The following is a 15,662-nucleotide window of genomic DNA, read 5'->3' on the forward strand; positions in this document are numbered from 1 at the left end:
ATCTCCATAATAAAAACTTTGTGAAACAGGGATCAAATTACCATATAGGCAGATACTAAAATACATTGTGTGGAGACTTGTAAAGTGGATAAACAGTACATAAATCCCATACATGGGATCTGTTATCCAGTCATGGAAAAGTCATCTATCATAGACTCAATTTTAAGTACCTTGTACTTCATCTGAACTAAGTTATAATAAATCCTTACTGGAAACAATCCTATTGGGTATAGATAATGTTTAAATACATTTTTAGCAGACTTAAGGTATAGTGGTTTACATTACAAAAATATTCCCTATCCTGAAAAACACCTAATGAAGGGGTATGCCCCCGAAACATTGTGTTTCTAGTTTTGACTAATTTAACTGTAGTTTGCTGGTCCTATTTGTGCATAGCTTATCTGGAAAAACCCCAGGTCCCATACCTGTACTGGCATTGGGGTCTCAGGCAGTAACAGCTGCTATTTAGATAATGATTTTAATAGATAATGAACCAAGAGCATAGATAACATGGAAATAACACAGGGACACCAATGACCAGGACTACTGAACTGAAGCATGAGTAAAAGGTTATGTGCATGAGCTAATGCGCATGGGTTACCCCCTCCTCCTCAGCTCCACTGCTGGATTTTCTGGCAACTGTTCAGAGGTTAAAATTCTATATAGGTACTTACGGGTTGTTCCTTAAAGCTGCCATCCTAGCCTTGGACCCTTAGATGACTATGTAGAAAATATGGCCCTGTTCATAAGAGTATACTGTACATGCCAAGGTGCCATGATGCAGTATATTTCAATGGGATGACAGCCTTTACAGTTCACTGTGTACAGCTGCAAATCATTAGCTATATACTGTTTATATAGGGTAGTCTGCTTCCTAGCACACCACCTCATGTCCAACAACCAATCATCAATGTCCCACATCACCAGAAGATCCTCTCTTCTAGCTCACACCACAGCACCTGATTCTCTGCAGACAAAATTTTTATCAAAGCGAGCGAACACCTGCCCATGTGTAATGCTCTAAAGAACCTAAGTTGAATGAAATCAGTGCAGAATTATTCAGATTGAATGTTCTGATTGAACATTTTTATAAATCCATTTGGTCAGAGGCCAAATTTGGTTTGTGCATAAGCCTGAAATGACCTTTTGAGTGGCTACAAAGCATTTTAGGATTTAATGGAAGAACACAGTGCTTGCACTACAAATCTTTTATAGCTATGACACTTCATTTTCTCAGATGACCTGATTGTACCTCTTTCTTAGCAGTTGTTATTTTTTTAAAATTTTCAGAATAAAGAACCTGGCTTAGGATAAAAAGAGCTGGATATGGATCTTTGCTTTATAATTTTACTTTGGAAATTAAATGCCAAAATAGTTTAAATGCCAAAAAATATTATTTTGTTCTGCACAGCCAGGAAACGGTAAGCTCCAATTATTTTCCAAAGCGACTGAATGACATGGTAATAGTGATTAGAGTTTTGAACCAATTTCAAAGGAACAGTAATAGTGGTTTTCGGCACTGAAAATATTATTTTAGAAAACTGGCTAAATGTGTCCATCCATTTCATCCCAGTGGTCAGTTATCATACGGACAATGAACTGGAGCCTTCCTTTAAAGTGACCATAAGTAAGGCTGGAGAAAATTTGGGCTCAGGTAATTACAATCACTTGGGGCGTTCCTAAATTTTGGCACCCCCCAAGTGAATTACACTTTCCTTTTCTTTTAATGCTTATTAGAAGAGCAGTAATTTAAATAGCCTGGTTCTATTCTCTAAGCATTTCCACAAGGAGTCAGTCTTCTAAGTAGTTGAAGTGGATGTTGAAATGGTTATGGTACTCTGCTCTCCCATGTAACTTCATGAATGCTTGGGAGTTAGCAATATACAGGTTAGTCAGCAAGTGCCGCTAAGCCCACATGCAACCCTATATAAGGGAGTGCCTTGCTCAGACATGTCCTTTTTTTGACCTGAGAACATCAGAGGCAGCAGCAAGACCTTGAGGTTAGACCTGTTGGAGAGGCTGGTACAAGAGGCTGGATGAGTTAGTATCCAAGGCTATTGTGACGCTAAAATCTACAGTTAGATTCTGTTTTTTTCAACGCTATGTAACTATATGTAACTACTAACTACAGTATTACCATGGAAAATAATCACACCTTGAAAGAGGTGAACTGTAATAACAGGAGTCATAAACCACCTAAACCACCCCATCCTACAGTAAATATGGCCTTTTGCGTCTCCTAGGACATTACATCTGGTAGCACCAGGGGTAATTTATAAAGGGGGCAACAAGATTTACTGCTGTATTCCTTGAGGCCCAAAAAATGAGTTGCTAAATCTATAGCTGACTTGGGCAGATGATGAGTGTGCATTGCCCCAGTTAGCATACACACAAAGAGCAGTGTAACAAGTACCTGCTTAGCTTAGCAACATGACCATAAAAGCAACTAATCTGTTTTTCTTGTACTTTTCACAATTAATAAAGAATGCGGAATGGGTCACTAAGGATTGAGATATGTGGCATGAAATTGTAAATAAAATTTATGCTTTCCCATCCATTTCTATACAAGCACATAAATCACAATTGGCATAAGATAATGAAAAATTACTTGCTTGCACTCTGAAGATATACTTCCCATTGGCTTATATGACATCTCAGTAGGTCTTGGGTAGTGATATTTTAATTTACAAATTTTATTTAATGAATCTTTGAAAATGATTGTGGCATGTTTACATGTGAAGTTGGATCTTCATTAATCTTGCTGTAAATCCCTTTGGCAAGCACTTTACCATCAATGCAACATTACTATTATGCACTGTATTAATGATTTGTTAATTGTAAAAGTGATGCAGTATGTGCTTAATTAAGCCCTGGGAGCAGCTTTATTTACAGGTTCAGTCATGTACATCTCAAGATTACACCCACCTCAATAAGAATCATGGTACCATTGTGACTGGATAATACCTTAATACACAATAGCCAACATCTAACCGAATAAATTCAATGGAACCATTGTGATTGGATGCGTGTGACTGTACTACCCTTAAGGGTTTAGATGCTGGGAAATTTCCGTTCAGTTGTTTTAGACGTAATTTTACTAGATACTATGGGGCCGATTCACTAAAGCCACATTTTATGTTTAATGCTTAAAATATGTCTATGAATTATGTGTTAATATTATTTCTATTAGATAATTATAGCAATGCAATGGACATAACCCTTTGCGATAATTGAGCTTAGTAGTAGTAACGCATGTAAAATTACTTTCATGAATTGTTACTTAATTAACAAACACTTTTTAATGCATAAAACTATGCGTTAAGTGTTAACAACCTTTAGTGAATCGGCCCCTATATATCGTGACCTGGATGAATGAAAGTCGTCATAGACACGCTGACAAAAGGACTTGGCTACTTGGGTAATGAATAAAAGTCAGTGGTGTTTCAAGAAATTGTACAATATTCAAAAGGAAAAAAAGCAATTTATATAAGAGACATTCATATGGTACAACACAAAAAGGAAAGTACAAACTGTATTTTTTTAATATTTGCTGTATTGATTTCGACATGTTATTTTAACATATATAAATAATCTTACTCCTTGCTCCTGAATCCTATAATATCTGTTCCTGCCCTTGTCCCTGTAGTCTGATTCCCTGATATTGACCTTGGCCTATCTGGATTCCTGACTGTTTTCCGCCTGCCCTGGCCCTTCTAGGACTTTGTTTGATTACCACCTACCCTGACCTATTGCCGGTACAGAAACTTTGTTTTCTGCCTGCTCTTTTACATTTCTGAGGTCCCTGTAGTTCAGTTAAACATTATTGAATCCTTGTTAAAAGATGATTCATGTCAAGCCTCAATATGTTTAGCGTCTACTCAGTACATCAGCTCCTCTGCTAACTAAGTGGGTAATTTTAACAATTTTGAACATCTAAACGGAGGGAGGGAATTACCCCATAGTGGTGTCTATTTTGACCACTTAGCTCTCCTGATATAGGGGGTCCCTACAGTCGATACTGATGTGAAACCTCTCATCAGTCAGTGCTTTAAAAAGGATGTTCAACCTCAAGCCTTTTAGCTGTTCTTGCTTGTAAAGGCTGTGGCTTAAAAGTTGATGACTATAATGTAATGCTATCCCTAGATAAATGTTACCAGTATATTGGGTTATTATAGAAACCTTTACATTTTTCCATACATTTTTTGCCCTAGGGCAGTGCTGTCTAACTTCTGTGGTACAGAGTGCCGGAATTTATCTGGCCTATGTGGTGGAAGGCTGATAATGGAATCCTGTTTCAAACCACACCCATGTTATCACAAGAGCTTTTAAGACCATACCCACATTAATGGTAGAAGCGCAGCAAAAACTGAAATGGTTGGTGCTCACTGTAGGGATATCACCCTTCATTCGTATTTGAAAGAATTATATTATGTCATATTAAGACATACTCTTAAATCCATATACCTCCCCTGTGGATAGTAGCAACACCCAGCACATAATTACACACCTTAGGGACCATATAATGACTATTTCCAAATGTTAACAAACTTCCAGAACAAACCCCTGCCAGTTTCACCTCCCACAGGCAGCACAGGGCAGGCAGAGTATGGCACACACAGGCAGGGTAGGGCAGGGAGAGTATAGCACACACAGGCAGGGTAGGGCAGGGAGAGTATGGCACACATTGGCAGCATAGGACAGGCAGAGTATGGCACACACTGGCAGCATAGGGCAGGCAGAGTATGGCACACACAGGCAGGGTAGGGCAGGGAGACTATGGAACACACAGGCAGGGTAGGGCAGGGAGAGTATGGCACACACTGGCAGCATAGGGCAGGCAGAATATGGCACACACAGGCAGGGTAGGGCAGGGAGACTATGGCACACACCGGCAGGGTAGAGAGGGAAGAGTATGGCACACACTAGCAGCATAGGGCAGGCAGAGTATGGCACACACAGGCAGTACTCTGCCTGCTCTATGCTGCTTGTGTGTCCATACTCTTTCTGCCCTGTGCTGCCTGGGTGTGCCATACTCTGCCTGCCCTATGCTGCCTGTGTCTGCCATATGCTGTCTGCCCTATGCTGCCCATGTGTGCCATACTTTTCCTGCCCTATGCTGCCTGTGTGTGCCAGACACACATGTAGCATAGGACAGGCAGTACATACAGTGACACAGTCTTGGCACTGCTCCTACAGTCTGAGGTAAGAACAGGAGAACAATGTGGGGCTTACAGTCTGAGGTGTGAACAATGCAGGAGGTGAACAATACAGGGATTAAAAGGCATGAGCAGTACAGGGGATTACATGTTTATACAATACAGGGAAATTACAGCCTGAATCTGAGGTGTGAACCATGCTGTGGGCCAGTTAATCTCAGTACTGATACCATCTAAAGTTTACACAAAGGTCACACAGAGGGGGGCCGCAGGCCGCCAGTTGGGCAGCACTGCCCTAGGGTTATTATAGAAGTTGGCAGAGACTTGACAATAACAATGGCTTGCACTGTTTTAGCAGAGGCTGATTTTATAAGCGCTCAGCTAAACTCTGGAGAATTATTTTCATAAACCTTATCATTACACTTTAATCTGTCACAGGTCAGTTCATAGAAATTATGATAAATACACATTGGCTCTGGTAAATATATCTCTTGTTAAAATAATATTATTCAGAATAAACAGTGATATCTGGTATCTTGGTATCTAATCTCAAATTCTTTCTTAAGAACTAAGGGCTGTGGCACATGGGGAGGTTAGCCGCCCCGTGTCAAATCTTCATTGCCACGGGGACTAATCTCCCCGAAATGCAATCCCATCGGCAAGAACGTAAATTACCGCTGGGATGGCATACATGTCGCTACAATTTCCCGAAGTTGTCTCTCAAGGAAACTTCGGACGACTTCAAGAAATTGCCCTAAAATGATCTGCGCGTTTGCATAAAAATAGAATGGAATGGATAACTGCACACAATTCATTACACTACTTTAAGAAGGTGCCAATTCTATAGAGCTTACAGAGCTATCTGAACAGAAAGGGTTTCTGATAACAGGATTGATCGTGCCTATGTTTGTATTATTGATATTTTCATTTTTATACATTCCTACTTTCTTTTAAAACACATATAATACTCGAATATGTTCATCATAGTTTTCTTTTCCTTGAGATACACCACATTTACAAAGTATCAAATGACATATTTTATTTTTCCTGCACATCTCAGTGACTCGAGAGATAAATCACATGCAGCTTGTAGCATAGATCAGGTGCTATTTCTTTCCTACACAACAGACTAATTATATGTTTTGTTTGTGACTATTGTGCATTTTCAGTTCCTCATGCTGGAATTCCATTCAGATTTGTCTGGATCACTGGAAATCAGCAGTTGTTGAGATCCTTTACACCATCTTGTACACTTTTGCACATTGCCCAACATGCCATGTAAAATGATGGTGCATTACATGCCCACTTGACCATGCCCCTGACCCACCTAAAGTCACCCTTTTTCATATCAGCAAAGGACTCTTGTCAGCTGATATTGGCCTTGATAATTTTTCATAAATGAAGCCAGAGGACCTTGACAGTTATTATGATTTAGACCATTATACATTTTTTGCCTCTCCCCATTGCAGGCCTAATACTGTTTTTTTCATCCAGAGACTTCCTGGTCACATGATACTGTGTGAGTGCATAAAGGAGAGCGTTACAAAATGGTTCAGCTTTACTGTGGGCAAGTACCAGACCTTGGGCACAAATGCAATTTGGATCTGCACTGTGCTTTATAAGATAGATAGGCTGGCCCACACAGCAGTCAGACTCCGTAACCAAGCTCAGCCACCTTGAAAACATCATACTCTTAGCCTTAAATTTAAAACATGACCTATAGGTAACTTTTTATGGAGATTCATATTTTGAAAAGTAGTTTTTCCATGTCAGTATCACTTTAAGGTGTGAATGTGCTGAGCCTATTGACCAAGCGGTAGCTTGCTGCAACAATATGTGCAGCAGCACTCAACTTAAGGTGGAAAGGACTGAGCGGTGCCAAGTGCCAATATATGGAAGTCTATATTTGTGCATCTCAAGTAAATTTGGTTGGCTGCATCTTGAGTTGATAGAGTTTAAGAGGAAAGTGCTGCACCATAGTTAACAAATCTGAGGACTCATTTAAGTCCGCAAATGCAGTTGCAGTCCTTGCATTTTTCCCATAGTCAGTTGTATGTTAAAAAAAACACGTATATTGAAGGTACTTGCAGCAAAATACAAGACAGCACTCATTTTGGTCAATTACATGCATGCTAGTTTTCCTGTATTTGTGTTAGAATGGCATCGCTTAATAAAGGCTGGTTTCTGATTCACTTGGCAGCCATCGATTCAACCTGCTAAGGGAACCACCATGATGTCCAGATTGGCAATAGCTTCTGAGTTCCCTAATGTCTATGCATAACTTGAGGGCTCATTGGCTCTCACTGCAAGTAGCTGCAAGTTGTAAGCTTAAGCTGCAGTAGAACTGGAGTTTATACAGTTGCTCAGAATGGGAAATCTGTGTGGCAAGAAGTTAAATTGTTGTTTTATGATCCAAATAATTGTCTGACAAGATTTAAAGTATCTCCCAAAGAGAAGAGAAGTATGTATAACATAAGGAAAAGGTGCACAAGGGGGCAAATTGATCAAAATGTAAGATTAAAGCTCACCACAGAAAAATTCACCCACTTTCTGTTTTAGCGGCATATTTATCAGATGATAAACTCTTACTTTTACCCATTGATATATTTACTTCTGAAAATCTAATAGGAATATATAGGAATCAATAGAAAGTGAGTGAATTTTTCTGTAGTGAGGTTATTTCAAACCTTGATGAATCTGCCCCAGAGAAAGAAAAATAAATGGCATTTGGAAAAAAGATTAAGGGAAAAAGGAATAAATTAGGATGGCACAATGATAGAAAAAAGAAAAGGTATCATGAAAAGGAAAAGGGTTGTGTAAAAAGGTAGAAGAAACAAAAAAGGGGCAAGAATGACCAAAAGAGAAGAAAAGGGGCAATAATGGTACAAAGAAAGAGAAGAAAAGGGAGAATGGCAAAAAGAAAAAGAAGAAAATGGGCAAGGATACATACACAATAGCACAAAAGAGGTAAAAAGGTATTTCACTAAGCAAATGATGATGGAGAATGGTAGAAACTAAGAAGAAACGCATGTGAGGAAGAAAGGTGAAAATTGCCCACCTGAAGGCCTGCTCCCACCCTTCCTTTTTGCCCCTAACATGTTGGATCTGAAAGAGGGATTTGAACCCAAAAGTCTGGAACTACAGTTTCTAATTTACTGAAGAAGCTCCAATTCATTTCAGAAAGCATTACACTAGACCGACCAGCTGAGGGCACCCTAACTTATTTCTGGTAAAGTTGGATTAGTAGTTTAAAAAAAACTTTGTTTTGCCATCTTTTGTGAAAATGTATGGTTACTTTAGTTATTAACCCTGGCAAAAATAAAATAAAATAACTTACTTCCTATTTTATTCAGGCCTCTATTTTTCTGCTTTCAAGATGCCAATCACTGTAAATTAATCCCCACTCCTGGCTCTACCTAAGCTGACCAGAAAACCCTGCAGTACACTGATGAGCCCCAAGAAGGGCGAAACCGGTCTGTAGTTGGGAATCTGATCAGCTATTATCCTGGCTTCTGCTTTAAAGCCCAGTGGGTGAGCTTAAGCCTATAGGATAAACCCATGTAAATGGGATTTTTCTAAGAGCCTTAAGGAATTTGTTCCCAGAATCCCTTTTGAATTAAATTGCTGCTGAAATACCAGCATTAAAAGTCTGCCATTTGCACTGTATTGCAGTACCATGCTTGGGCCATGCACATTTTTCCCATAGGCTGCAGTAATACATTACCAATGTCCTTCTTTTTTGCTACTGACAAAAAAAGGTTTACAATGAAATTTCTTAAATAAAGTGACTCTCAAAACTAAAAAGACCCCTTGTCTTGTTCATAAATGACTTAGGGGAGGGTATTATAAGTAATGTATCAGTGTTTGCAGATGACACAAAACTCTGCAGACCAGTCAATTCTATCCAGGATGTGGCATCCTTGCAGCAGGATCTTGACCAACTGGCAATCTGGGCAGCTAAGTGGCAGATGAGATTTAATGTGGATAAATGTAAGGTCATGCACCCGGGATGTAAAAATATGCAAGCCCCGTATACCCTTAATGGGACTGCACTAGGCAAATCCATAATGGAGAAGGACCTTGGAGTCCTTGTAGATAATAAACTTGGCTGTGGCAAGCAATGCCATTTTCTTTTAAAAGGGGTTGTTACCTTTGAGTTAACTTTTAGTATGATATAGAGAGTAATATTCTGAGACAATCTGCCATTGGTCTTCATTTTTTGTAGTTGTTTAAGATATTTCCAGTTTTGTTCAGATGCTCTCCAGTTTGGTGTTTCAGCAGATATCTGGTTGCTAGGGTCCAAATTACATTAGCAGTGTTTTGAATATTGTTAGAAGAGGGCCTGTATAGAACAACAACCATAAAATTGTAGCCTTTCAGAGCAATAGCTTTTTGGCTGCTGCAGTCAGTGACCCCCATTTGACAAAGATTTAACATAAGGCAAATAATTCAAAAACTTTAAAAAATAAATAATGAAGAGACCAATCTAAGTTGCTTAGACCTGTCCATTCTGTAACATACTAGAAGTTAACTTGAAGGTAAACCGCTCCTTTAAATTAAGGAAGTGCCCTCATTGTTATTGTTGGTTGTAGAGCTTTAAACTTATTCAGGTGAAAGGTCTGCAATTTATTAGAGATGTTTTATTTAGAAAAAAAAATTAAGTCAACTTATAAGTTGTGGTTCTACTTTACTAGATTTAGCAGGCAGCCAGTTTTTTCCATAGGTGCAAAAGAACAGAACCAACGTCTGATTCCTCCTGCAGATAAGACATGGAGATTAGAAATAAGAAGCTTATTCCAAACAGGGCCAAGCACTATTTTTAATCAGATGAAATAGCTCTCTTCTCATGGCCAGGATGCAGGGCCGTGGGAAGTGTCACAGCACTCTTATGCCCGTAAGATGAGTTGAAATAAAATGCTCTCAGTAAGAATCAATGAGCAGATGCAGTCCCCGATCCGACAGAAAAATCAAGCCTACCTCAAAATCTGGCTGATATTTGGCTAGCCATAGGTCAGGAAGGTCAGTCAGATGGCCCCATACACAGGCAGATAAGCAGATAATCGGTCTGAAGAACCTGAATCGGCAGCTTAAATCTCTGTATTTTATTTACAAGGTCCCAAAGATTAAAAAAAAAAACTGACTAGGTTGATGTTTACTTGATAAGTGGGGTAAGAGACATGCTAAGAATTATGGTCCACAGACCATAGTCTAAGAGGAATCATGACCTTCCGTGGTAATTGTGTGCTTTGTCTTGATTCAGCACGTGAACGCCAAATTTCCTTGTGGCTGTGCCAATAGCTATTTACTTAATAATAATATTTAATATTTCCATACTTTAAAGTAATTTAAGAATATACAGTATGTAATAATGTGGTTTATCTGCCCATTATATAGCAATGTATGCTAAAAGATTATTAGGGATTTTATAGTGTTTATTTGCTTTTTGCTATACAAATTGATATGAAACACAGGTTGATACACGGAAGTTATGTAATAGATTTAGTAAGTATATTTGTGCATAGGGAATGAAGTTCCTATGAAAGCGTCAGTTGCCTACATGTCCCTTATGTGCCTCTCTGACAGATGGAGCTACAGTTCCTGAAGACTGAAAGAGACTATATTTCAGAGGAGGGGATTTTGAGAAAACCTTGGAAATATCCCAAGATACATAATCACAAGTTTAGGGAATGAGTAGGGGGAGAGGAGTCTGCAACTGCAGTTCCCAGCATCTCAGAGACAGCTATCAGAAGGATGCTGGGAGTTGTAAATTGAAAATAGCATTGTCGGCCCCCCCTCTTTTATAACTTTGGCCCTGTCCCCATTTTATCCAGGATTTTCTGAATAATATCAGCTCAGCACCAGCAGATGCATGAAAAACATCCTGCCGCCTATAATTCTCCAGGGAACAAATCTTATCAACAACTTATGGTCAGGACACATCCCTCTTATTATTGGAATTAGAATTCAATAATCTTTCTTGGATAATGACTTACCCCTGCCAAGGCAAGAACAATGGCACATTCATATAAAAAATATAAATATGCAGGGAGGATATTTTGCCTTTGTAATAATTCAAGAGTAACTCAACTGAAAATTGAGAAAGAAAAACAGCAATATCCTTATTATTTAATTTTATTTCTAGTAAAATAGTAACCTCTATAAATCCCACAACACCCACTTTCAGGTTTTAGGTTGAAATCCAGTCTGTTGAGCTGAAACTACGAAAAGGTTGTACAAGCAAATAAGTATTGGCACCAACCAGTATGTTTAAACAAGGAATTAAATACAGCATGCTTTGACATGCAAAATGCACCACTTTAGAAACAATCCTAGGTCAATGTTTAAGTTTTTTTTTTATTTATAATTGTATGTAAAACATAAAAATAAGAATTCAATATGCTTTTAAAATACTTTGGCCATTATCATTTTTATTATAGTTTACCATAAGCATTTCATGTTGCAAACAGTTTTAAAATCATTTAAAAGGAAAATTTCCCATTGTTTAGTTGCCAGCCCTGCAGAAGGGAAGTGTGGGAAATCTTGGCAAGAGACAGACCCACAGAAATTTTCCAGACTAGTGATGTGTGGGCTGAACCACAACCTGCGGGTTTAACCTTAAATCAGAAGAATTAGAGGATGATTTATTAATCCGATATTATTGTGACTAATACGATTTTTTCGTAAGCATTTTCGTGATATTTGCGATCTTCAGAAATTATCGTATCCAGTCCGAATTTTTCCCATTCGGGATTCAAACTCGTGTTTTAATGAATTGGCCCCTTAGGGTTGAAATTTGGGCAATCCAACCCAACAGGGGGAATCTAGAAATTACTACCAGGTCTTGATTGGATTATAGAGGGGTCACCTGATGTCACTAATGATACTGATTTTCTTATGTTCATAGCATGTATTTACATTTATGGTTTGACTGTTTATACACAAAAGCTTTTTTCTAGTGATGAGCAAATTCTTTTGCCAGGCATGTGATTTGTGGTGAAATTCCGCATTTTGCCATCAGTGAATTCTTTTGTGAAACTACGTCTAAAATTTGGGGCGACACCCAAAAACACCCATTGACTTGAATGTATTTGTAGTGAGAGAAAAAGTCACATGTGTAAAAAAAAGTTGCACAATAGCTGCAAAAAAACTATTGTCTTCAATGCATTTCACAAATTTTTCAGCTTTTCACAAATTTTTCAGTGGTTTTGCTAAATTTTTGGCAAAAAAAAACAGAGCAGAACAGATTTACTCATCGTGATTTACTATTTTTTTGTGCAATTCCTTTTAAAAAACGAAAGATTAAAAATGCCAGCTAAAACAAATCAAGATGCTATAGAAGTCAATGGGAAGTATATTTACTCCATTTAAGCAAGTTGAGTGCGCAGCCGAGTCTGTTGCACAGCAGATGTAATTTAGCATTTACAGTTTATTGAAACCAACAAAAATGTTTATGTATGACTAAGCTGATGCTTATGATTTTGAGGGGGTCATCCATGATTCTAATAGGAATTGTTCCATGTAATTTGTTTTTAAAAAATATTTTTAATTACAGTTTCTATGTTTAAACTAAATACATTTACTTGAATTTGAATTGACTTTTTAAGTTTTGGTCTGCATGTTTGTAAATGTTTTAATTCTGATAGTCACAGAAGCCAAAAGCAGATGTAGGTACTTTTTCTGTAATAAATATTGCTTATTGCTGTAGTCACAGAGTTCAGGATCTTGCATGCGCTGAAGGAAGGCTAGAGCCCAAACCTATTGTACATTTATAGCTGCTGTATGAACTAACAAACTACAACCAGCCTGCTGTCTTCCCATGTCCAAGCTTTATCTCTCTGGCTCACCTTCCTGCTCTTGATTTCACCATTGCTGTGAATGGCACTTGCGGTGTGCATGCAGCTAGTACCCTATGCAGGAGGTAAGGCATAGGGGCACATTTACTAATCCACGAACGTCCTAAAAGCGTCCGAATGCGTTTTTTTTCGTAATGATCGGTATTTTGCGATTTTTTTCGTAAATTGTCTCGACTTTTCGTAGCCATTACGACTTTTTCGCAAATTGTCACGACTTTTTCGTAGCGTTACGACTTGCGCGAATTGTCGCGACTTTTTCGTAGCGTTACGACTTGCGCGACTTTTTTTTTTCGTATTCATTCAAGCTTCAGTATTGTGACTTTCCTTGGGCCAGGTTGGAGCTGCAAAGTGCCATTGAGTCCTATGGGAGGCTTCCAAAATCATGCAAAGTCTGAAAGGTTTGCCCGCCGTTTACGAGCGCTCAGTACGGAAAAGTCGCGACAATATACGAGCAAATCGTAACAGCTACGAAAAAGTTGCGACAATTTGCGCAAGTCGTAACAGCTACGAAAAAGTCGCGACAATTTACGAAAAAGTCGTAACGGCGACGGAAAAAGTCGCAAAATGTTCATTTCCAATCCGAAATTTTCCCATTCGGATTCGTGGATTAGTAAATGTGCCCCATAGTCTAGTTACCCATACAGGATCGGACTGGGCCAGTCCTACACCATAAAAACCTTCGACTCAAGCCGGCTCCAGGCCTGAAGCAGTGACTACAATTTTTTTGGAGGAGGGAGAAGTCTAACGTACACTGGGTAAGCAAGGTGGTTAGGTGCATTGTGAGAAGGCAGACAAATGAGCAGTTAGGTTCACTGGGCAGGTGAACATGTGGGTGTAGTGGGGGAGTTTGCAATGGTGGTAGGAAAAGTGGGCCCTGGACGCCCCCCCCCCCCCCCCTTTCTGACCATGTACCCATGGCACATTTTTTACTTCACTTTCTGACTTGTCAAACTATTTCTAGCTAATTGCAGAGTGTTTGCTATTGACAACTGCACAATTTAGAACCTATATTAAGTTATTTTCAATGCACTTAAAAATAATGTTTTATCATGTAGTAGTGCAGAGTTTGAATCCCACAATACTTTTTTTCCTAGAACTTCTTGTTAAATTGGCAGTTGAAAAGAGTTATACATAAGTCTATCATGGTTTGATGTAACAGCTTAAATATTAACATTCCAGCTTAAATATTAACATTTACTTTGCTAATAAATTCACTTTCAAGTGATAAGCATTTCAGATAATAAGATGCTTTGAAGGGTTTGAAAAGGCCAAAATACAATTAACACTTTATAGCTTTGTGGAATGAAAACATATAACAGACTCAACTAGAAAGGGAAGTTTGAGAACAAACTTCATGTTCAGTTCAAAAACATGAAGTCACTGATCTGTTGTTGGCTCCGCCCACTTTTTCTAACCTTGGACCACAGTTATATAGTAAAAACCACTGTGCAAAGTTTGAGGACCCTGGTTTTAATAGTGTCTGAATGGCAGCAATTTCAATTTTCCCACTGAAAGTCAATGAGTGACATCTGATTGTTGGTTGGTGGCTCTGCCCAGTGCCGGATTTGTAAACCGTGCGCCCTAAAGGCTGCCCCGATTCTGCACCCCCTAACTCAAACCCCCCAAGGCATTCTTGCATGCGCGCACGTTTAAAGTCCCATATGGAGCAGTGGGAAGAGGTTCCCATTGCTCCGTATGGGAGCAAAATTTCTAAATTTTCACTACGGCGGGGCTGCATGCCACCCCTAAGTTTGTGCCGCCCTAGGCCCAGGCCTTTGTGGCCTTGCCCACTTTTTATAACCTGGAACTGCAGTTACCCAGTGACTAACTCTGCAAAGTTTAGGGACCCTAGGATTAATAATTAAAGAACGGCAGTAGTTTAAATTTAAACCAATAAAAGTCAATAGGTAAATTGTGATTGGGGTTGGTGGGTGTGCCCACTTTTTCTAACCTTGAGTCCAAGTCACCCAGTTACAAACAGTGGGCACCCTGGCATAAATAGTGTGAGAATGGCAGCATTTTAAATTTAAACCAATAAAATGCAATAGATGAAATCTGATTGGCTGTTAATGTCCCAACCCACTTTTCCTATTTTTGAACTGGAGTCTACCAGTGACTAACTTTGCAAAGTTTGGGGACTCAGGCGTGAAAATTGTGAGACTTACAGCATTTTACACTTCACCATTGAAATTTAATAGGGGAAATGTGATTGGCTGTTGGTGAATCCACCCCCTTTTTTCTAACTTTGAACGGCAAATACCCAGTGACTAACTTTGAAAACTTTAAAAACCCTGGGATTAATACTTAAATAATGGCATCCATTTAAATATAAACCAATGAAATTTAATGGGTGGAAATGGATTGGCTGTTGGTGACTCCACCCATTTGTTCTAACCCTGAATACATAGTCAGCCAGTGACTGACTGTGCAAAGTTTGGGAACCCTGACATAAATTGTGTCAGAAAGGCAGCATTTTAAATTTAAACCAAAATCAATAAAGGAGTCTAATTGGCTGTTGGTGGCTCCACCCACTTTTTAAAACCTAAAAATGCAGTCCCCTAGTGACCCTGGTGTTAAGAATGGTAGCAGGTTGAATTTCCCCATTGAAAATCAAGTTAAAATCTGATTCGCTTTTGGTGGCTCCACCCACGTT

This window comes from Xenopus tropicalis, chromosome 9 (assembly GCF_000004195.4).
Source record: "Xenopus tropicalis strain Nigerian chromosome 9, UCB_Xtro_10.0, whole genome shotgun sequence".
Taxonomy (NCBI): Eukaryota; Metazoa; Chordata; class Amphibia; order Anura; family Pipidae; genus Xenopus; species Xenopus tropicalis.